The 15,010-nt window shown below is 49.7% G+C and overlaps 1 pseudogene; it reads right to left on the minus strand.

Moving 5' to 3' along the window:
- Window positions 1–992: 992 nt before the first annotated feature.
- LOC125514556 lies at window positions 993–5,798 on the minus strand (annotated as a pseudogene).
- Window positions 5,799–15,010: the final 9,212 nt, after the last annotated feature.

Raw genomic sequence — 15,010 nt, forward strand, 5'->3', positions numbered from 1 at the left:
GCGAGCGTGAGAGCAGAGAAATCGAGCCAGATGTGGTCTGGCGCGGGCGGTCTGTCTCTGGCGACCCGACCGCGTCTGTCTTAAGAAAACGGCGCCGTCCGCGCGTCCGTTAGGACACGTCAGCGATTTTGGGGCCCACCTGTCGGAAATGCCCTCAACCGAGCCAAATGACATGTTCAGTGCACTCTGCAAAACTGTTACTGAATCTGCGGTGACTTTTGCAAATGATTAGCGACCACGTTGTTTTCTGCAAGAGAAGCCCCAAATGTGGTGGTTTCTTGCAATTCACTCCAAGCATACGAAGTATTCCGGGAGTAGTATCAATGAATCTTTTTCCTTGCTCTATCAAAAGGCTCATCAATTGTAGCTGGGATCTGAGAAATCCAACAAAAACTTGTTCAATTCGAGCAAATGTTCAACCCTACAAACCCTAGAACACAAATGAGGAATACAATGTTCTGACCTTGAGAGGGGAGTCATCGGAGGAGATGTACTGCGCGGCGGAGCCGTCAGTGCTCTCACTGTCGGTCCAGGACACCATGGCGGACGGCGGCCGGCGGTGACCGGAGAGGAGAGGAGCAAATGGGAGGGGAGCGAGCGAGCGTGGAAGCAGAGAGAGCGAGCGTGAGAGCAGAGAAATCGAGCCAGATGTGTTCGGGCGCGGGCGGTCTGTCTCTGGCGACCCGACCGCGTCTGTCTTAAGCAAACGGCGCCGTCCGCGCGTCCGTTAGGACACGTCAGCGATTTTGGGCCCCACCTGTCGGAAATGCCCTCAACCGAGCCAAATGACATGTTCAGTGCACTCTACAAAACTGTTACTGAATCCGCGGTGACTTTTGCAAATGATTAGCGACCACGTTGTTTTCCGCAAGAGAAGCCCCAAATGTGGTGACTTTTGCAAATGATTAGCGACCACATTGTTTTCTGTAAGAGAAGCCCCAAATGTGGTGGTTTCTTGCAATTCACTCCAAGCATACGAAGTATTCCGGGAGTAGTATCAATGAATCTTTTCCCTTGCTCTATCAAAACAATACCTCTGGTTTTAGAGTATGAATTTACACTCGTGGCACTGCAACATTTACAGGATCCAACCAAAACCAAAAATCCAAAAGGATGGTAGAAATGAGAAACGAGAGAAGCAGGGAGCCTCCCTTGATGTTAATTACAGGGTTCAGTTAGCATTTGGCATCAGGAGAACTGTACAGACTCTGTTACTGTCAGGAAGGCGACGGGGCGAGCAGGGAGAACTTGACGTGCAGCGAGATCTTGCCCTTGTCGACGTCGAGCCTCGCGCCGGTGGCGAGCCAGTACCCGGGGCTGTCGTGCGGGCCCATGGTCACCTGCGAGGTGTCCACGAACTTGAGCAGCTTCTGCGCGCCCACGGGCACGGGCGGCCCGCCGGCGAACACGCCGGAGTTGATGTTCGCCACCCCCAGCGGCGGGCCTCGCTGCTTCTGGCCGCCAGCGCCACCGGACGACGACGACGAAGAGGACCCCGAGAAGGGCATGGACAGGAAGCTCGACGACGACGGCCACTTCCCCGACGCCGTCCTCGCCGGGCCGCGCCCCCACCTGGACTGCACGACGGCGTAGCCGGGCAGCTCCGAGTAGAGCAGCCGGAGGTGCAGCACGGTGGTGGAGTCGCGCGCCATGACGTGCAGCTGCGCGCCGGTCACGATGTAGGCGGCGCGGCGGCCGTCGTCGCCGTCGGAGTGGGAGTGGTGCCACCGCGGGTCGTACTTGACCGGCGCGGTGCAGACGTGCGCGAACATCCGCCACTGCACCGGCTCGTAGTAGCGGTGGTCGTCGGTGACCGCCTCGGAGCCCCGCCACGCCGGCGCCATGCCGGCCCGCGCCTGCACGGGGGCGATGAACGTGGGGTGGCCGACAGGTGCTGCAGGTGGATGCCCAGCCTGATGCACGCGAAGTTGTCACTGTGTTAGTCACGCGTTGCACCAAATTCATGCAAGAATGTCACAAGCAAGGAAGATTAATTATACTATACCGGTTGTTCTTCTTGCCCTCGAGGTGCAGCCTCATCCCGGTGACCGGCAAATTCGACACGATCACCTGCATTAACATTACATATATTTTCGTCAGGCATCAATCATCGAACAATCTTTTATTTCTTCAGTGATAATCGTGGAACAATCTGAGGAGGAGGAGGACGATGAGGGGGTCTGTGATTGAAAATACCTGGCTGGAGCTGACGTAGAGCTTGGAGCCGAGCAGGCTGAAGTGCAGGGCCGGGCCGGAGCCCTGGCGGTCGGAGCAGGGGCCGAGGGGCAGCTCGCCGAGCACCGGGGCCCACATTCTGTGATGCTGGAAATCCAGGAAGTACCTCAGGTCAGCCAACGGCGGCTTATCTGTAACAGTCATTTGGCAGATCACGCGTCACTTTTGAGTGCAATTATTGAGCACGGACAGTGTGCTTGCTTGTAACATTGATTCTCGAAGAAAGAAGAAATTTTCTACGGTGCACTATTGAACGCTGGCTTCAACTAGGCTAGGCAAATGAGTGTGACATCGACATGGGATGGCATGTAGGTAAGGTGCGCTCACATCTGAGGTAGAGGTTGATGGCGTGCGAGAGGAAGCCGGTGCCGGCGACGCCGCGGAGCAGGGAGGTGATGGGCACGAGCTTGGCGTTGATCACGTCGGGCGCCGCCGGCACGGTGGGGAGCCACTCCGCGTGGCTGCTCACCGTCGTGTTCCCTCCCCGCTTCGAGTATATCACCGTCACTCCCTGCACGCACACAAGGAAAAACACATAGCTGAGCTGAGTAAAACTGTCACTTCCTCCGATCCATATTACTTATCGCTGCTTGCATGCCAGATAACTGTAAATGTAATTTACCTCCTTGGATGAGACGAGGGTGGTGATCCCTTGCAGCCGCTGCTGCGCCACCTGCGCGTCGAACACGTTGAAGGCCTCCGGCGTCCTGGCGAGCCTGGCCCTGGACCTGGCGTGGGGCGGCGGCACGGCGCAGGCGCCGGTGAAGAGCTGGTCGCCGAGCCGGTCGAGGTGGCCCCTGATCTCCGCCGGCGACAGCGGCGACGACGCGGCCTGCCGTACGCACACCACGTCCTGCCCGCCCATGCTCAGCCCCACCACCACGTGCGTCCCGTACTTCTCGATGAAGCTGCACGCACGCACGCACGCACAACGTTCATGCACAGGGTCAGCGACGTTCCTTCATGTTCGAGGGTGGTTCATACAAGGCGTCTGTCGACCGGACTGTCAGTGTCAGCTCAGCTCACTGTCTGAAAACTACGGGTCTGTCTGTCTGCCTGATAGAACCAAGCCGGCGGCATGTGTCGCGCTCCGGTTTGTCAATGGCGACACGTTCAGAGCGCGGGGCGCCACATGCTGTACGTTCAACAAAGACGGGCAGAGAAGAAAAATGAACATTTTACTAGATTATTAATACTCTGAACCACGTTATTTTCTGTTTGTGGTCAGAGGTTTCAGTATGGACGTCTGAACCGCTTTGCGTGCGCGGGGCCGGTCGGCACGAGCACGACACGGAGGTGGAACCAGTCAAAGTCCTGTACTAGTACCGTCTTTGTACCCCCTCCGTTCGAAAAAATGTGTCTCTTAAATTGATGTATCTATTTAAGGAACAAGCTCCTAGATATATATTCATTTGAGAGACAAACTTTTTCTAACAGATGGAGTACTTAATGAGAAAAAGAAAGGAAGGGAGAGTGTGAACCTTGCGATGGCGGAGGGGTCCCAGGCGGCAGGGACGTCGCAAAGAACATGGGCGGTGAGGGCGAGCGGGCGACGATCGAGTTGGAGATCGAAGAGGGAGATGAAGTAGCCGTCCATGGCGAGGCACTTGGTGGCGGACGCGTCCTGCGCCCACGACCCGCTGTCCAGGTCGAAGCACGCGTTGAACTGCCCCGACGGGATCTTCCCCTCCACAGCGCTCCGCTGGTTGAACAGCTCCGACATCTGCACCAACACCATGCATGCCCGCCAAATCAGTTTTTTTTAATTAGGCGCGTTTCTCTTTCAGTAGAAATTTATAGTATATGTCATTTCTTCTTCGGAAATACACTAACTAGCGAACGTCCCTGGAAGGGGGGTGGCAAGCGAACGCATTTTCCTGTACGCGAGATCTAACAATAACAGTTTTAGAAGAAAAATGTCAGCAAAAACGTTCGTAAATGCCATTCAAACAACGAACGTTAGCCAGCTATTGCGGCCCTTCTTCGGAAACCCTAACATCAGAGAATAGTTGTTTTGTATATTTGTAAGTGTTATTTCCCCGGTTCGTTGATGTGCGAATTACGAATCTTTGTGGTGAAAGTCAAACAGCTGCTAGTGCACCGTCACGATTCGAGCGCGATGTTTGTTTATGCAAGGGGTGACCATAATTGTGGAGCTAAATTTGACTTGAATTTACAAAGAAGTTGTATTGGTGGATAATGTAATAGGACAGCAGGACCACACGCTATGGCCAACCAAATCTACTTACTGGTACTATCTAATCTTGATTTTGGATGGTTGATTTTGATCCCGTGGAACGCGGAGCATTTGACGCCGACAGTGTGCCGAAATACGAACAAAATGTTGCTTATACTCACGGAATATGTCGAGCCAATAAAATTCATCCTTTGTCAAAAAAATGAGAACGGTCGACTGTTGTTTGTTATTATCGGGGAGAGGTCGATGATTGGTGCAGTTCGTGAGAATCACGTAGGACCGCACAGGCGTGGTCAGCACCCCCAAAATCGATATTTAATGAGGGAAAGCTCTGCAAGCAGCCACCATTCATTCACATTCGTAAAATAACAAAATAAAACTATAATAGCAGCCACCATTCACACCAACCGTACTATACTTGCGTTGCTTTCGCTGCTCCGACGAACTAATTTAATCCGGCGGCTAATTCCGGAACCGGTTGATTGCTCACGATGCTTTCTCAGTTCCTGAAATGCAAAAATCTAGTACGAGTAGCAAAAGTCCCAGAGAACTTTCCTAACGGCAGAAGGACAGACAGCCAAAAAATTAATAATCTGATCTTACTTCAGTTCATTGCGTTTCGTCTTGCTCTAGTTTCTTGCGCTTAATCTTATCAGCAACGCTTAATTAATCTGGCCAAAGTTTCAGATAACTTATAACTGCAGAACCACTGATTATGTTCAGGAAAAATAGCTTAACTTTGGCTCCATTGCGTCTCGTTTGGCTCCGATTTCTTTCTTCTACTACTTCCTAGTAGCAACGTACACGTATGTGCAAGTCTTGCGAAACGGAATTAAAGGAAGCTCGAACGGAAGAAGCGATCGGGTGATCGAGAGCTGTGATCATGCAGAACTAATGATCATGTTACGTTATGTACGCGGCGTGCTAACCTTGTTGAACTCGAGCGCGTCGGACTTGAAGCGGACGCGGTCGCCCTTGCCGCACTTGACGTCGGCCGGCATGTCGCGGACCACGCCGACGCCCGGCACGGCGGCCGGCGCCGTCTCGCGGGAGCTCCTGGCGACCACGCAGCCGCCGGAGTGCTTGCAGAACTTGAGCCTGAGGTCGCACGTCATGTCGAACCCCAGCCCCAGGCACCGCACCGCCTTCTCCGCCGCCGTCGCCACGGCCATCGGTCGGTCGGTCCACAGGTCCTCGCCTCCCGGCTCCTACGGCCGCTGCTCTCCTACGCTCCCCGCCATGACTTCTTGCTGGCCGGGTAGCTAGGTGTAGCAAGTTGAACTATATATATATGGGCATTGCTTGCGCCAGGAAGTTGTCCAGAAACTGGAGTCTGAAGGGGCGCAGCTGCTTGGGCAGGGGAGCTGCAGCCTACAGGGATTGTTAATGTTCGGTTGGGTTTGGTATCTTGGTGTGAATGGAACTAGGATGTGTCACTTTCTCTCTCCAATCAAATCAAGTGAGAATGATTCTCCTTCTTATTTTACTTGAAACGAGCTCTGGTTCCTGAGTTTTGAATCAAGAGTCGGAAGCTGTTGCTGTGTATGTGGAAAGGGAAATGTAATGTGGACTTGCATGTACCATCGCAGTGCTAGTTGGAACTAACAAAGTTTTTCTGTTGGGATTTCAAGGTTCAGGTCGGGGGTGAAGGTTGACCGGGAGTGGTAGTGTGTTTTTGGGAGTTCATTGCGTAAAACCACAACTTCAGTGTAATTGAATTTTTTTCGGAGCAAATCCAGTGTAATTGATGACCTGGTTTTAGGGCTGGAATTTTAACTCGAAACTTGTGAGCTAAATGAGTAGCCCGTGACTCGGCTCGACTCGACTCGACTTGAACTCGATAACTAACGAGTCGAGTCGAGCTTTAATCCGTGATTGTTAACTAAATGAGTTTAACGAGCCGAGCTAGCAAGTTACTCGTTTAATTCATTAAGCTCGTTAATCAAAAGTGACATGAGATAAGTACCAATATTGTTGTTGATTGTTGTTATTTATGGATTGTACCAAGTGTTCATTTAGTGTAAATTGTTGATTGTTTTGATTTGTGAAGAAAAAGTATGTGTATACAAACATATTTTTAGATTAACTACACACATAATACATATATTTTGTTATTCACGTCTAATGAGCTTAACGAGTTAAATGAGCTAGCTCGCGAGTTACACGAGTCGAGCCGTGTTTGAATCTAAACTCGTTATGTTAACAAGTCAAGCCAAACTAACTCGTTATCTTAACGAGCCGAGCTGGCTCGACTCGACTTGAATTCCACCCCTACTTGGTTTGGTTGTCCACACAACTTCATGGGCCAGGCCCACATGCTGCTTAAAGCACCCGTCAATCGGGCCCAGGCCCGATCGAAATTCAGACGCTTTCAAGAAGGCAAGCTCGTGCGAAATGCAAGGGAGATGTGTGGAGGTGTGGCGTCCCTTCAAGAACATATGTCACTTCTCTCATGGTCCCACCCCTGATGACTCCCCTTGCCCTCCCCTCCCCCTCCCCCCGCCCACCATCTTCTCTCAAGCATGATCAACGACCGCTTCTCTCACATCCATCATGGCACGGTTTGTCGAGCGACTTGTTTAGTATGTCCTCATCCTCGGGACCATCGCTTTGAGGGTCGTCGGCATTGTCGGGTGGGGGATCGCCAGGGTTATCGTTGCCACCGTTATTGGCGTCAGCATTGCCGTTGGCGCCATTGCCAATGTCGTCGCCATTGTTGGCTCCGCCGTTATCGCCGGCGCATGGTGTGTCGACTAGATATCATAGGTCAAGGTCACCATCCAATTACCCGAGGGCGTGGTGGTCATCGGCGGGCTGTTAGTAAACTCGTCGAGCTCCTCGTCCATGTCGTCGATCTCGTCCACGGTACCTTCCAGGACATTGGTCAAAAATTTCAAAGTTAGCAACAAAATGGGAGGTGGGTGGTCGAAAAAATCGACTCTTCCCGGGGACCCCAAGATCCGATTGTGTGCCGAGATTGGGTAGTCCGACATTGCGAGCTTCTTGAACCGATCTAAAATCTCTTCCAGAAGAAGTTTTTCACGCTCTTCCATAGCCTGGTCCAATGCCAGAAACAAGGATAGAGGCCTTGAGGTACGATCTGACATCAACCTCGGAAAAGATTCCACCATTGTAATCCTCCATGAATCTCTATGATTATCGATAAAGATAGGTAGTCAGGATGTGGTCCATTACCCATCGGGGGCTTGAACCTAAGGTAAAAACCACATTGTCAACATCATCGCCAACGTGATCCCTCGACCCTCTCTACTTTCTTCCATTGGAAACCTCAGACCGTAAAATCAACAAATCATTATTCGTCGACATAAATTGCAACATCGCAAATGTTGTAATCGAATCATCGAGAACGACCTCGACGTGCGGCCCCTCCCATGCGCCCCCGAGTGAAATCCTCACCGACGGTGGACATCTCATTGATGTGGTGGCTGGTGCGAGTAGATCCGGCATTCTCATGTATGGGTCGGATGTGGCGGCATGCACGGGTTGCTGCAGCTCAACAACGGCAAGGTTTGCCGAATCTGGAGTATCTTGCGCTATGCACCAAGCATTGGCCCAGTCTAGTTGGGGGGTTGTGTGAGACTGACCCTCCTCTCCCTTACTGGCGCTGGCGAACACCATCGAGGTGGTGCATCTAGCGGCCACGGTAGCTAGGCTCATTGTGGCGATCCTGATCATTGGGCTCCTAGTTGCCCTAACCATTATGACAAGCGTCAACATGGGAAAGGTGGCAAGACCGCCAATGTTGTCATTAGTGACATTGACATGAAGGATGTTGGGTATGGTATACTTCCCACTATTCTTTCAGTATGTCATTCTCCTGATTGGTTGATTGACACGGGTGCTAATGTACATGTATGCGGTGACATTTTCATGTTTTCTTCTCATCAGACCGCGGGGATTTCCACCGTGTTGATGGGCAACGGTTCAAGTGATTCTGTTCGTGGTGTTGGCATGGTCGATCTGAAGTTTACTTCGGGGAAGATTGTGCGGCTAAAGAACGTGCATTATGTCCCCTCTATCAATAAAAATCTTGTTAGCGGATCTGTTCTATGTAGAGATGGCTACAATCTTGTCTTCGAGTCTAATAAATTTATAATGTCCAAGTATGGAACTTTTGTTGGTAAAGGTTATGAATCAGGAGGATTTTTCCGCTTATCCTTGTCAGATGTTTGTAATAAAGTTGTTAATCATGTTTGCAACAATAGGGAATCAAATGTCTGGCACTCACGCCTCTGTCATATTAACTTTGGTTGCATGACACGACTAGCCAAGTTGAGCTTAATCCCTAATTTCATCCTTGTTAAGGGATCTAAGTGTCAAGTTTGTGTGCAGGATAAGCAACCTCGCAAGTCTTATATGACCGCGGGAACAAGAAATCTTGCACCACTAGAACTCATACATTCGAATATTTGTGAAATGAATGGTGTTTTGACAAAATGTGAAAAGAAATATTCCATGACGTTAATTAATGACTCCACTAGATACTGCCATGTGCATCTTTTAAAATCAAAAGATGAGGCTTTGAACTTCTTCAATATCTATAAAGCCGAAGCGGAAAACCAATTTGATCGTAAAATCAAGAGGCCTAGGTCCGATTGTGGTGGAGAGTATTTTTATAATGAATTCGATTCTTTTTATGCGGAACATGGTATAATTCATGAGAGGACGCCTCCCTATTCACCTTAGTCAAATGGGGTAGCCGAAAGAAAGAACCGTACTGTAACTGATTTGGTTAACGCCACGTTAGACACATAGGGTCTCTCCAAGGCATGGTGGGGGAGGCGATATTGACTGCATGTCATGTCCTAAACCGAGTTCTCACAAATAACAAAGAGGTAACTCCATTCGAGGAATGGGAGAAGAAAAGGTTGTAACTCTCTTACCTATGAACCTGGGTGTTCGGGAAGACAATATTTCAAAAATTTCCTACGATCACGCAAGATCTATCTAGGAGATGCATAGCAATGAGAAGGGAGAGTATGTCTATGTACCCTCATAGACCGAAAGCGGAAGCGTTTAGTAACGCGGTTGATGTAGTCGAACGTCTTCGTGATCCAACCGATCAAGTACCGAATGCACGACACCTCCGCGATCTGCACACGTTCAGCTCGATGACGTCCCTCGAACTCTTGACCCAGTTGAGGCCGAGGGAGAGTTTCATCAGCACGACGGCGTGGTGACGGAGATGATGAAGTTACCGGCACAGGGCTTCACCTAAGCACTACAACAATATGACTGAGGTGTGAAACTGTGGAGGGGGGCACCACAAATGGCTAAAAGATCAACTTGTGTGTCTATGGGGTGCCCCCTGGCCACGTATATAAAGGAGGGAGAGGGAAAGGCAGCTGACCCTAAGGGGGCGCGTGAAAGGATCGAAAGGGTTGACTAGAGGGGGGGGGGTTGAATAGGCAACTAACAATTTTTAGTTTTTCTTTACCAAATTAAACTTTGCATCAAAGTAGGTTGTCTAGATGTGCAACTAGGTGAGCAACCTATATGATGCAACAACAACGAACATACAAGCAAGCAAGAGAAGTAACACTAATAAGCTTGCACAAGTAAAGGTAAGAGATAACCAAGAGTGGACCCGGTGAAGACGAGGATGTGTTACCGAAGTTCCTTCCTTTTGAGGGGAAGTACATCTCCGTTAGAGCGGTGTGGAGGAACAATGCTCCCCAAGAAGCCACTAGGGCCACCGTATTCTCCTCACGCCCTCACACAATGCGAGATGTCGTGATTCCACTAGTGGTGCCCTTGGAGGCGGCGACCGGACCTTTACAAACAAGGTTGGGGCAATCTCCACAACTTAATCGGAGGCTCCCAACACCACCACGAAGCTTCACCACAATGGACTATGGCTCCGTGGTGACCTCAACCGTCTAGGGTGCTCATACACCCAAGAGTAACAAGATCCGCTAGGGATTGGTGGTGGAATCAAATTTCTCTTGGTGGAAGTGTAGATCGGGGCCTTCTCAACCACTTCCGAGCAAATCAACAAGTATGATTGGCTAGGGAGAGAGATCGAGCAAAAATGGAGCTTGGAGCATTAATGGAGCTTATGTGGGAAGAGGTGAGTCAACGAAGAAGAAGGGGACCCCCTTTTATACAAAAGGACCCCATCCAACCGTTACCCCCAAAATAGCCCCACAGAGGGCGGTACTACCGTTGGACCCAGCGGTACTACCGCCCCCCTTGCGGTACTACCGCCCAGCCGGGGAGGGCTTGAAGATAGAGGAGGGAACGGCCCAGCGCGGTATTGCCGCCGGTGGTAGGGCGGTACTACCGCTCTCGAGCGGTACTAACGCACCTACTACCGCTACAAGTGCCGCTCAACCCGACACGAGAAGCGCCCCCTCGAGTCGAGGCGGTAGTGGCCCGGTACGGCAGCGGTACTGCCGCTGAGGACCCTCAAGCGGTACTACCGCTGGGCACTGCGATACTATCGCTGGGGCCAAAGACTGCCCAAACAGCAGGGAATCAAACCCCCAACGGCGGGGGAAGGCCCAGAGGGTGTGAAACGGAAGTGTACGTGATGATTCCACCCTAGCCTTACCAAAGCAGACCCCCTCTTGATAGTACGGTGACTCCTACGAAACTAGTCCACCAACAAGAAACGAAAGAGCTACACCGTCTTGAAAAACACTCTGAGGGGAAAGAAATCCTCTCGAGCCAAAGGATGAATCTCTGAAATGCTCAAAGCACATGGTTAGTCCGCAAATATGTTGTCATCAATCACCAAAACTACATCGAGAGAGATATGCCTTAACAATCTCCCCCCTTTTGGTGGATTGATGACAACCAGGGATTTGCACAGGGAAAAGACATGAAAGTAAAGATACTTAGAACTACAAAATATAGACGGGCTCCCCCTGAATGTGTGCACCTAGTTAGTATTGACTTTGTAATGCAGGACAGACACATTAGGATCAACACTCCCCCTATATTTTATAGTCCAACAATTCTAAGCATAGGATACATGAGAGCAGGGTATAAAACATGATAAGCATGCAACTCATAAGAAACTACAGTACTGGATAGACATAGATAATAAAGGTAAAGATAAGGTAGCATATGTCTCACACCATATGTCTAGAACTTAGGTCTCACTGGCACCAAACCAAACCAAACAAAACAACGAGAAAACAGAAGACACCACAAACCACAAAGACACACGCAACACGACAACAACACAAATCCCTAAACTCTCTCCCCCTTTGGCAGCGAGACACCAAAAGGGCAAAGAGCGTTGCTACGGCTCCAGGTGCTAGCAAGCTGAGGATCTCGAACATCACATATCAGCGAGATCGTTTGGACCGTTGTCGTCGGTCAGAAACTGCTCGGCGTCTGAATCGGTCCATGGGCAATGCTGCTGAACCCACTCCTCCTCGTCAGTGATCCTCTCCTCAGATCCACTGTAACTGGCGCATGAGCTCCTTGTGACATCCGCAGGCCTTCTTCTCAGAGACATGAGACATATACTGGCCATGAGACTCCATGCAGAAAAGTTTCTTCATCTTGCGCTTAATCCTCTTAGCCCATGAGGGCTCCACACCGGAGGGCTCATAGTCCTCATCCTTGTGGGCCTCAGCATCGTCCTTGGACTCTATGTCAGCCTCAGAAGGTGGAGCATCAGATCGAGGGGCCTGGGTGCCCCAGTTGTCCTTCTTCCTCAGACGTTTGATATCATGAGAAATCAACTCTCCAGTTTCCAGCGCAACCCTGGGATAGTGATGTGCCCAGGCCTTCTCAATAGTAGCATGATGAAAGGACCATAGATCGGGCACTTGCGCTCAGAAATGGCAGACAGAAGTTCGGGCCACATAACATGAGAAATGTCCAGGGTCTCTCTAGTGGTTTCTTCCTTCTCATGCTGGCAGAAGAGAAGCATGTCCACAAGATAGGAGTGGACCATATCCAGATTCCCAATGCGCGGGAAAAGAGTCTGGTGGAAGACATGGTGAAGGATGTCCAGATAGGTAGACAGCTCATAGGTTACCTTCTTTGTCTTAGGGTTAACCTTCTGAGAGCAGTAGGGCCAGAGTGCTTACTTGTGAGTGGAGGTGTAACGCCCTCGATGCGGCTATATCTCCTACGTGTCGAAGCACGACTTAGAGGCATAACCGCATTGAAAGCAATGTCGCAAGTGAGGTAATCTTCACACAACCCATGTAATACATAAGGGAAAGAGATACATAGTTGGCTTACAATCGCCCCTTCACACAATTACATGAATAAAGCACCACATCATCCAGATACAGTCAAGGTCTGACTACGGAACCAAAATAAAAGAAGACTACCCCAAATGCTACACAGATCCCCGATCGTCCCAACTGGGCTCCACTACTGATCAACTGGAAAATGTAACAACAAAACGAACATGATCTTCATCGAGCTCCTCCTTGAGCTCGGTTGCGTCACCTGCACGGTATCATCGACACCTGCAAGCTGGCTTTGGAAGTATCTGTGAGTCACCGGGACTCAGCAATCTCACACCCTCGCGATCAAGACTATTTAAGCTTATAGGTAGGGTAAAAGGTATGAGGTGGATCTGCAGCAAGCGACTAGCATATTTGGTGGCTAACATACGCAAATGAGAGCGAGAAGAGAAGGCAAAAGCACGGTCGAGAAACTATGATCAAGAAGTGATCCTATAACAACCTACGTCAAACATAACTCCAACACCGTGTTCCCTTCCCGGACTCTGTCGAGAAGAGACCATCACGGTAACACACGCGGTTGATGTATTTTAATTAAGATCAACTTCAGGTTTTCTACAACTGGACATTAACAAATTCCCATCTACCCATAACCGCGGGCACGGCTTTCGAAAGTTCAAATCCCTGCAGGGGTGTCCCAACTTAGCCCATCACAAGCTCTCACGGCCAACGAAGGATATTCCTTCTCCCAAGACAATCCGATCAGACTCGGCATCCCGGTTACAAGACATCCTCGACAATGGTAAAACAAGTCCAGCAACACCGCCCGAATGTGCCGACAAATCCCGATAGGAGCTGCACATATCTCGTTCTCAGGGCACACTCAGATGAACACTACGTACAACTAAAACCAGCCCTCGAGTTTCCCCGAGGTGGCGCTGTAAGTGGCTCTGTTTGGACCAGCACTCAGAGGAGCACTGGCCCGGGGGGGGGGGTTAAATAAAGATGACCCTTGAGTCTACAAAACCCAAGGGAAAGAAAAGGCTAGGTGGCAAATGGTAAAACCAATGTTGGGCATTGCTGGAGGAGTTTTATTCAAGGCGAACTGTCAAGGGGTTCCCATTATAACCCAACCGTGTAAGGAACGCAAAATCTGGGAACATAACACCGATATGACGGAAACTAGGGCGGCAAGAGTGGAACAAAACACCAGGCATAAGGCCGAGCCTTCCACCATTTACCAAGTATATAGATGCATTAATTAAAATAAGAGATATTGTGATATCCCAACAAAATATCCATGTTCCAACATGGAACAAGCTCCAATCTTCACCTGCGACTAACAACGCTATAAGAGGGGCTGAGCAAAGCGGTAACATAGCCAAACAACGATTTGCTAGGACAAGGTGGGTTAGAGGCTTGGCTTAACAAAATGGGAGGCATGATAAGCAAGTGGTAGGTATCGCAGCATAGGCATAGCAAAAGAGCGAGCATCTAGCAAGCAAAGATAGAAGTGATTTCGAGGGTATGGTCATCTTGCCTGCAAAGTTGTCAGAGTTGCCTTGATCCTCGTAAGCAAACTCAACGGGCTCCTCGTTCGCGAACTCATCTCCCGCCTCTACCCAAGCAAGAACAACAGGCAAAAGGAACACAATCAACCACATGCAATGCTCAAGCAATATGATGCAAACATGGTATGACATGCAGGATGCGATATGGGATGCATATGCATGATTTGCAAAGGAATGATTGAACCTGGCCTCAACTTGGAAATCCAAGAGTGCCACTGGAAAGGTGATATGATTTGGGTTGAAATCGATATAAAGATAGCCGGAAACGGATGCACGGTTTGGAAATGGCAAGCAAAACAAATATGGCACCGGTCTGCGATAATCAGCAAGTGACCAACTAAATGCATCAAGTTAAATATGCTACAACACTCAAACATGGCAAAAAAATACATGGCAGGGATCCAATCATGAAGCTTGACAAAAGATGAACACTGAGCTACGGCTAATTCATCCATTAACAGGTTCAAACAAGCATGTCAAAAGTGCAAAAGATAACAGGTTTCAGACTTAGTGAAATTAACATAAGTCTGAAATTTATCATCAAGAAGCAAACTTTAGAGCATGAAAACTACATGCTACAGGAACATATCATGGCAAAGCAAGGCATGGCATGAAGCTACTAAAAGCACTTAACAAAAGTCCCTTAGTGACCTTGAGCCAAAAGGGATCAGAAAATACAATTGCAAGCATGCGAACATAGCAAAAACACAAACAGATTCAGACTTAGTGAAAAACTGGAACATGCAAAACAGTTAACAAGTAGGCATGTTTACGAGCTCGATGCACTCACTACAGAGCATGGAATGACAAACTAAGCATACATCCATCAA

Source organism: Triticum urartu, chromosome 6 (assembly GCF_003073215.2).
Source record: "Triticum urartu cultivar G1812 chromosome 6, Tu2.1, whole genome shotgun sequence".
Taxonomy (NCBI): domain Eukaryota; kingdom Viridiplantae; phylum Streptophyta; class Magnoliopsida; order Poales; family Poaceae; genus Triticum; species Triticum urartu.